Source organism: Microtus ochrogaster, linkage group LG1 (genome assembly GCF_000317375.1).
Source record: "Microtus ochrogaster isolate Prairie Vole_2 linkage group LG1, MicOch1.0, whole genome shotgun sequence".
Taxonomy (NCBI): domain Eukaryota; kingdom Metazoa; phylum Chordata; class Mammalia; order Rodentia; family Cricetidae; genus Microtus; species Microtus ochrogaster.
In genome coordinates this window covers 53,517,770-53,527,862 of record NC_022027.1, presented here as the reverse complement: position 1 = coordinate 53,527,862, position 10,093 = coordinate 53,517,770, and the positions used below count along the sequence as shown (strand labels likewise).

Here is a 10,093-nt window from a genome sequence, read left to right as displayed (position 1 = left end):
TGGTGGCTGGCCAGCACTGCCCAGGGACCTCCTGCCTCTGCCGACCAGCGCTGGGCTGACTGACCGGCTATGGTGGCTGGCCAGCACTGCCCAGGAACCTCCTGCCTCTGCCGACCAGTGCTGGGGTTACAGGTGCATGCTACCAGACTTGTTTTATTTTGTATTTTTTACTTAAGTACTGGGAATCAAAACTCATGTTCTTATGCTTCCGGGTTTCAAAATGCCATCACGAAAGGGAAATTCCGCATTGTAAATTCATAAACATTTACACATAAATAAATAAAAATGTAGGCCAGTTAGATGGCTCGGTGAGTAAAGGCACGTGCTGCCAAGCCTGACACACTGAGGTCAATCCCTGTGTTCCATGTGGTGGGAGGAAAGAAGCAACTACTGCCAACTGGCCTCTGACCTCCGCACATGGGCGGTGGCACACGGAAACCCTACATGTATATAGAAACGCACAAATAAATAAGACATGACTTAAAAATAAAAAATAAATTCCAGCCAACGTATATATTGTTTTTCTACTAAAACTTATGCAGAGTTATCACTCAGAATCTTAAGATGTTGAGACACAATAAAAGAGTGTGAAAGGAATTCTTTTCAGATTGCCCACTCAGGGAAAAACACTAGTTGAGGGAAGCCAATGCATTCCTATCTGTAAGGAGTCAGAGCCGAGCAGCCAGGCTGCAGCAGCAGGTCAGTGATAACAGAACTTCCTGGAAGATTAGACAGGATGAGAGGAGAAGCAAAATCCAGATGGTGCAAAGGTTTGATTTAAGTAACTGAAAAATGATGTCACATCAGCCTCAACACAGGAAACTACAGATAGCAGGCTGGACATGGGAGCTGGAAGGCGCTGGCAGAAATGAGAACTCTTCTTTGGGACTTACAGAGACCTTTGAAAATATTCTAAGGGCGATTTCAAGTAAGCAGTTGGATTTGGAGTGTGGGGTAATGTCATGGCTGGATTACATTGTGGGGAATTGCTGATGGAATAGATGGTACTGAAAGTCATGAGATTTGAAGACCAAGGACCAAGTCTTGGGGTATTCCCACCATGGGGACTGAATGTTTCGTCCAGCAATCCCTGAAAACAGGGTCTCACCTCCCCTCTAATGTCATCAACACTGCGAGTCTTCACACTGCTATCAGTTCTTCGGGACCTTTGTCCAGCTCCACACTACCAAGGTCTGAACTTGAATTGGGCATCTGGAACTCTAAATGTCAATTCTTTTAGAAATAGTATTCTTATTTACACATTGACCTTTTCATACATGCATCTGCTGTATTTGATTGTATCTATGCTTTCCCCTCACCACCTCCCTTCACCTACCTCTCTCTAGCACCTACCCGCCTGTCTCCGTCCTGACTTCCTAAATTCTTTACATTACTATTGTGGTCATTATTCTTATATTATTATCCTCAGGTTCAGTTAGAGCTGACCATATGTAAGCAGATGTAGACCATCCACTGGGGCATGGGTAATCTACCAGTAACACAGGGCCAGTTCTTAACAGCCTTTAGTTTAGAGACAGTCCTTATAGTTTCTGAAAATCTGCTGCCCTTCTGAATGGAGACTGTTAAAAATCAGCGCAAACACAGAGGCATGAACACTACCAAGAAGTCGAAGTGCTCAGAAGAGGGCTGGCTGGTCTCATCCTTCGCCACAGACTGCTCTACCCTGTCTTCAGCACGGTAGACTAAACTAGAAAGTTCCGAGGATGAAACGACCCACTGCCAGTCTGGGGTGGGCATGGGGCATAAGGCTAAACCTAAAAATTACTGAGCAGGTGAGATGCTCAGCAGGTAGAGGTGCTTGGTGCCAAGCCTGAGGGCTGGGCTCAATTTCAGATGCATGGTGGAGGGAGAGCTCTGACTCCTGAAAGTTGCCCTCTGACCTCACACCTGTGCCTCCGCATCATTAAAGGAATACATAATGTAGTCGTTTTTAAGAATTCATTATTGCTTATCACTTTGAAATGAAGAAATGTATTCATTCACCAACACAACCAACGTTACTCACACCTACTATTATAGTAAAAATATGTATTTAACTTTCACCTTATACAATTGCTGTTTGTGCATGTTTATAAAATATCTGTTTATTAATAACCTTAGCGACTACATGTTTTAACATAATATAATCAGTACTGTAGGTCATTTACTATGATATCCCCCCCGATGACTACTGAGGAGACAGAGTATATACATAAATAAGCAGAAGACAAATGCATAAAACATCTGACAAACAGATAATAATACAAAAGGTGGTTTGTGGATAAAAAAACATTACCTCAACCACAACGCAGACAAAATTCCTTTCTTTCTTCTTTAACCCTACGTGGCCTTTAAAATGAGAGTGAGCACAGGAATACCACTGATGGTTGGGCTCCAGAGAGAAAGTCAGCAAATTGAGTCTACAGAGGGAAGAACGGCAATTTTGGCAGAAGAATGGTAGCAAACATGGAGAAACTGAATTATAAAGTGGAGGGGGGGGGTGGCATGATCTCGCTCTTTTAAAAACATACAGAAAAGCCACAAATGTTTCCAAAGTGATTTTACAAGGCCATGTGATAAACCCGGGGCAGGAGGACCACAGAACACATCGCTGTCGGTTTCTACAACATATACATGAAGGTCGTGTGATAAACCCGGAGGGGGACCACAGAACACATCACTGCATGTGACATGGAAGTGCTAGATTCCTAGGTAATGTAATCAAACCACAAACTGTATTCTTTGTTTAATTTTTTATGATTTATTTACCTTTGTTTTATGTGCATTGGTGTGAAGGTGTCAGATCCCCTGGAACTGGAGTTACAGACAGTTGTGAGCTGCCATGTGGGTGTTGGGAATTGAACCTAGGTCCTCTGGAAGAGCAGTCAGTGCTCTTAACCACTAAGCCATTTCTCCAGCCCCACAAACTGTATTCTTAAATAATTACAAAAGCTTCTGTGAACCTCATGTGAGGAGTGTGGAGCTGTGGCTAGGACCACTCTTTAATTCCTACTTCCGGACAACTCAAAGGAAAGAATCTAAAAACCAATGTTTTCAAGATCCTTCAAAGAATGTTTGCAAAATAGTATTTAAAAAGTAGATTCCAGAAGCTTACAGTGTTATGTCCTGCGTTTTAGCCATGTGCTGACTGTACTCCAAGAATGCTATTATTATGAAAAAGTAAATCTGATAAACATTCCCAGCAGCCAGTGTGGTTCTACTTGGAGACTTTCACTGACATTCCACAGGAGGAGTTGCTGGGACAGAGTTTCAAGCAGCCGCAGGTGGAGTTAGAAAAACACAGAAATTTGATATATAAAGAAACAATTTAGAGAATATTTCATTGTTCTGTTTGAAAAAAAAAAAAACATACACACACCACTCAACAGTCATGCTTTCTTCTTGGGTGCTTGCATTTCCTTTAGATTTCCACCTTAAACTACGCCTATAATCCTGGCACTCTCCGGAGGCTGAGGCTGGAGGCAGGGAGGTTGGCGTATCAGAACAGCCTTTAGTAGTTTAAGGACATCTTGGGATCATAGCAAGAGTCTTGTCTCAAAAAGAAAACCAGGCAAATTATTATAATTAGGTTATAAACATGGTATAAGGGAACAAAGGCAAAAGCAACAGGGACTAATTTTAAGATCAGAATAGACACTTTATGTATGAGCTCCTGTCTGAGCTCTAGTGGTTCAAGTGGAGAATTTACAGAACCCCTGTCCTGTGTCCTGGCAGGGTCACTAACACAACTCTATGCAGAGGTAACTATACAAAACGTTGAAGAATTTGATAGAGTTACTCTATGATACAGCGTTCTCTAAAAATTCAGTTCTTTTCTTAGAATTAATGCATTGTTAAATCAATCACATGATATAAATTAGGATTAAACAAAAATTGCTTAAAACAGTTACTCTTCATTTTGGCCTTTCCACATCATCATCGTCCTCCTTCTCCACTGCCTCTCTGCCTCTCCCCTCCGCCTGCATTTTTTTAACAGAGACTGTCAGACTTACAAGTGTCTTTATCTGCTGAGCCATGTCACTGGCTCGTCACTTTCTCATAGTAGCATTTTGTGGTAGACTATGATCTACTGAAATTACAGTATCTACAATAGAATGGTTAATTATAAGATGAGAAAACTTATTTATTCCTAAGTTTTGTTACCACTATTAAATGTCACTTACTCCACTATGAAACAGGACAGAACAACAATCACGTTCTGAAAATAAAATGTCCTCATACTTTTGAATGTCCCTGTAACAGGCACACTCAAAATAACCTCAAAGGCATTTGATGTCATTGATGTTTTCTGATACAGCCAGCTGCTGAAAAGCATTTCATATAAGCTATCACAAGCCTGTGAGTCTCCAGCACTTAGATTATGCTGTATTGAGTCTCAGATCAGATATCATCCAAAGCCACAAGCTTACACACGCACGAGGTTAGAGAGTGTCAGAGAATGTTCACTTCACGCCTTTAGACAAGAGTAGAAACAGTTAAGAGTCAGACCAAAGCAGAAGACACCCAAGTCCAAGCTCTCGGCTTGATGTTCAGAACTCAGAACTGTGATCTTAAGAACTTAGTCCCCTGCCCTCACCTCCCACATCTGTGAGGCAGTCTGTCCCCTTCCCTCACCTCCCACATCTGTGAGGCAACTCTGAGCCCACAAAGCTGCTGTGAGGACTGGGGGGAAATCATGTAGAACAGCACACCACAGACAAGTCCAGAGTTTCCAAAGCTGGATCACACTGCTGTGTTCTCCATGTCTCAAAAGAGTTCTGAGTTTCTTTCTTTTATTTTTGTATCTTTTACCTACAAGTCATATTAGAAATATAAAACATTTGAGGAACAAAGTATTGTGAAACGTGAATTAAATTCCTCAGAGAATGTCCCTTCCCTCAGTGGTCTATTAAAGGTGCAGCATGCACAGTTAGCAAAGTCCTCAAGTTTAAATACTTGGTTTAAAGGTTGACAATCCAGTTAATTAGTACAAGAGTAGATAATTATACAACTTGCCAAATTGATGTTTTACTGAAGCTAAAATTACCTTGAACAACAACATGATTTCATTAATGAAAATATTTATTTAAATATAAATCACCACAGTATCATCATTAGAATTTGTCTTATTTACAATAGAAGTAGAAGAAGTCTGGTAACAAAAATTACAGAAAACTGTCAACCAATCTAATCAATCCCCCTTATGAGCTTTTTAAAATTTCACTAGACTAGAATAAAATATCTTATTTCTTAACAATGACAGTCATACAAATGTCTCTCTCCTTTCTCCCCTCCGTTTCCTTTGTTCCCATCACTCAGAGTCAAGCTGTATGCCTAAGCACCTACTACTGAGATCTCGGCATAGCTTTTGATAATTATTCATTTCGTAGTTTAAGTATTTACAAGATTCTTTAGAACCTAGAATCATGCAACTTGGTAGGTAATAAAGAACTATTAAGATCTTAGTTATTACTATTTAAAACTAATAGGGCTTAACTGTCTGGTCATGGGAAGAGGAAGCTGGTCCTAACATTTACTTTCTTCCTCCACAGACTCATTTGGCCACCTAACTCAAACATTTTAAGAAGAAAGCTCCATTTCCTTCTTCCTTTCCCATCACATCCCAGGACTGCTTCAGTTTTGTTTTTTTTAACATAATAAGACATAAGACCCAGTCCTATCTAATTTTCCTTTAGCTTCCCGTGTCTTCTGGTTATCCCTGTCAGTTTTTTGTTTTGTTTTTCAACTTGACATCAGCGACCGTCACCTGAGAAGAGGGAAGCACAACTGAAAAAAATGTCTCCATAAGATTAGAGTGTAGGTAAGCCTGTGGAGTATCTCTTGATTGATGTGGGCCGTCCTAGGCAGGTATCTCCATTATATAACCAAGCAGGCTGAGCAAGTGTTAGAGAAAAGCCTGTAGGCAGAGTTCCTCCATAGTGGTGTCTGCTTTAGTGCCTGTCTCCAGGTTCCTGCCCTGCCTGAGTTCCTGTCTCTCGGTTCCTGCTCTGCTTCAATTCTTGTCTCTAGGTTCCTGCCCTGAAAGTATAAGATGAAATAAATGCCTTTCATCCCCAGGTTACTTTTGATCATGGTGTTTTATCAGCAACAGAAATCAAACTAAGACAACAATCTTCACTACCAATAAAATTAAACCTCTAAAAATTATGACAAATTGCTGTGGGACAATGGTCTTGTACCCTGTAAAGATTTGTCATTTGTATTGGTTTAATAAAACACTGATTGGCCAGTGGCCTGGCAGGAAGCACAGATGGGGAAACCAGAATGGGAAAATTCTGGTAAAAGGAAAGGCTCAGTCTGCAGGAAGCATGATGAGAATGCCTCACTGATAAAAAGTATGAAGCCACATGGTTAACACAGACAAGAATTATGGGTTAAAGTAATATGTAATATTTAGTTAATAAGAAAGCTTCAGTTAATAGGCCCACCAGTTTATAATTAATGCAGACCTCTGTGTACTTCTTTGGGACTGAACGGGTGGGACAGAAACCTCTGTCAACAAATGGTGCCAATGTGGACAACTACATCCACATAAAACCGGAGAGAGCTTAGGAAGTAATTCTAGACACAAAACAACAGCTTCTTGGTAGCAGCATTTTCTCACGTGGGGCTCTTTTTGCTAGAGGCAAGTTTGTCTCATTTAAGAGAGGCTTCCTGATTCAGCTTAAGCTGCAAAAACCTTGTAGCCCTTTTAAGAGGCCCTGCTACAAAACAATTGGTGTTTATGAATATCTGACAGCATGCTTCTTGGTGGTGGTAGGGACCCTGAAACTCCATTGAGTTCTGCCAATAAACATGACTCCCTCCAGTACTTCCACCATGAAGCCAGACTCTCAGAAAGCTAATGAATGGGATGGATCCAGCCTTCAAAGCAATATTGTGTAGCAAATTAAAGACTCATATGGTCAGAAAAAAAAAGAGCTATAAAGATAGATTCAGATGAAGAAAACCTCTAAACAGTTTACAGTGTGTTTAAAAATATATGTAGGCTTGGGAGAAAAAAAGAAAAAGGTCAAAGTCCTTAAAAAAAAAAAGACTAGTTGGGTGTTGTGTTGTGACATACACCTTTAATCCCAACACTTACTTGGGAGTCACAGTAGCTGGCAGGAAGCACAGATGGGGAAACCAGAATGGAAAAATTCTGGTAAAAGGAAAGGCTCAGTCTGCAGTCGTCACCCAGACCAAGAAAAAGCACAATGAGGATGCCTCACTGATAAAAGGTACCAAGCCGCCAGCCTGGTCTACAAGAGCTAGTTCTGGGACAGGCACCAAAGCTACAGAGAAACCCTGTCTCGAAAAACCAAAAGAAAAAAAGAAAAAAAGGTATCAAGCCACGTGGCTAACACAGACAAGAATTAAGGGTTAATGTACAATGTAAGATTTAGTTAATAAGAAAGCATCAGCTAATAGGCCCACCAGTTTATAATTAATGTAGACCTCTGTGTATTTCTTTGAGACTGCCTTGGCACTAGGCAGGACAGAAACATCTGTCATCAACAAATTAGGAATACAATGTTTTATACTGCTATTCCACACATTTTTCCTACAATTATATGGGTTAAGGATAGAAACTATGAATTCTCTAAAGAGCAGATACAATGTCGTTATATATAATAATGTTGTCTATCTGTATCCCTGGGTGACTGGTTACAGAACCCTCCATGTACACCAAAACCTGGAGATACTCAAAGGCTATACATAAAATGGTATGCCATTTACATATAAGCTATGCAATTTTCCTGTATAATTACTTATGTCAACAGTTGCTGTAGTGCACTTCTCAGGAAGTAATGACAAGATAAAACCCTGCCTGTGTTCAGTACAGACACAGACACATTTTCAATCCACGGCTGAACTCATGGGATAAAATTCACACATACGGAGAGCTGACTGCACTTAAAAGAAATAAATCTGCCTACAATTTTGGTTTGTTCCATGGGCCCATAGCTTTTAAATGTGCCCTGCAACCCTGTTCTACTAAGACTATAACTCCTCAATTTGAAGATTTCAGGTCACAAAAGGGCTGCTTTTGAATTTCATTATAAGAAATACTTCTTTTAATTTCTCAGCAACAAAACACTCAATTATTCAGGTAGAGAATTGAGCCTGACCCTGCAATTCTGTGTGGCTAGATGTTCAACTATGACCAACATACTTATAAAATGTCTGACTCTAGTGTTTGAAGTCATTAAGAAACAATATAGGCCTGTGTTTCTGAGCCACAGAGCACTTCTGTGCAATTCTCAAGAAAGGGCATGGGACGCTACCCAGTATTTCATATGTCCACATCAACTCACTGTTCAACACAAGTGGGAACCACTGCCCTATCTGTGCAGGGATCAGTGTTACAGGACGGTACCAGACTCTCCTAGCCAGGATCAGTGTTTCAGGACGGAACCACGGCTGACCTAACACAAGTAAGAACCACTGCTCCATCTGTGCAGGAATCAGTGTTACAGGACGGTACCAGGCTCTCCTAACATGCTGCTTGTTCTTATCCTTATTTCAGTGTTGTGCCAATTAACAAGTCCATCACAGAATGGGGGTGTATATAACTTAATATACTTCCGTAATGCTCTGTGTATTCTTTGTTGCATCTTATAAAGCTACAAGGGAAACAAACACAAGAGCAGCAGCAAGCCAGAAAGTGTAACCAGTTAACTATTTTACCCAAATTATATTTAAGTTATTGTATAAGAAATAATTTTAGGTGAGAAATGAGACCTAAATTGTTCTCCTTTAGGTAGTACAATCAAGAACAATACAATTTACTGTACATATTATACCAACATTTAAAAAAAATCTCCTAAGTGTAAAAATGAAAACAACATTTTCATTTACATTTCACCAAGGACTTCTAAGAGAATAGATGCTATGGCAATCTCCCCTCTAAGCTCTTTAAGAGATATTAAACTGCCTAACTTAGAAGGCATAAATTTAAAAATAAAGTCCATGGCAGCAGTGTACTACCAGTGGGTTACCAGAGTAGGGGTTGTTTTCTAGATACTTCATACACTTGGCAGACAATCTACACCGTTCATTTTAAGAATGCCAAATGTTAATTTTATGTTTTATAGTTTGTTTCCAGGGAACAAATAGGGCCATTTCATCTAGTTCAAACACATTTAACTTGAAGGACCTGTTAATTCTGGCCTTACAAATATAAGCAAGACGCGGCATGTCAAAGACAACTGATAACTCAACTATGACAGCAGATAAACAGGAATGCAGTGAAGAGTGACGGGCAGGCCCTAGTCTTTTAAAGGGTGAACATGCTAGAGATTTACCTGAAAATTTTCAGTCATAAAAACTTTCTTATATTTTGCTATAAAGGCACTAAAAAGTCCCAGGACGCCAAGTTGCAGTTCATTATCAATGAAGATTTTTGGACTCCACTATGTTTAATAACAGTTTGCATATTTTGGTTACTATAACTTCATAGTAAATCTTGAAATTAGGCAGTTTGAGTCTTCAGCATTTGCTTTTTTCTTTTCAAAGATGTTTTGGCGACTTTTAGTTCCAATAAACTTCTGTTAAATCTTAGGAGGTGCTCTCACTTTGGGCAGAGTGACAGCCCATGGGACTACATTCTGTCACTTTAGAGAAGACTGCTGCCCTTTAGTGAGAAGCCTTCTCACCAGGAACAAACAGAGCTCTCCATTTATTTTGGTCTCTAATTTCATTATATAGGTCTTCACTTATTTTTCCTCAGATTTATTTTCCTCCTATTTACTAATAAATTTTTCATTTTTAATTTTCATATTTTAATTTTTACATTTTAACAAAATGGTTAACTGAAATTTTAACTTCCAATTGCTGCTATATAGAGATACTATTGTTTTTTTGCATATCTGTGTGCAGGAGATATAGAAGGAATTTTGATTTTTTAAAAAAAAATTTATATAATCCTCTGCTCATATAGTTCTACTTCCCAATAACTGAATAAGATCAAATAAGACACCAGGTATGGTGGTATAGTCCTTTAATCCCAACACTCAGGGGGCAGAGGCAGGTGGATCTCAATGAGGCCAGAGTATTCTACAAAGAGTTCCAGGGCAGCAAAGGAAACACA

The 10,093-nt window shown here is 39.7% G+C and overlaps 1 protein-coding gene across 1 annotated transcript in view; it reads right to left on the bottom strand.

Annotated features, from left to right (window-relative positions):
- The window catches only part of Ptpn13 (protein tyrosine phosphatase, non-receptor type 13), a 191,552-nt gene that overhangs the window by 132,107 nt on the left and 49,352 nt on the right, over positions 1-10,093 (bottom strand). The gene's annotated exons all lie outside the window — the stretch shown is intronic.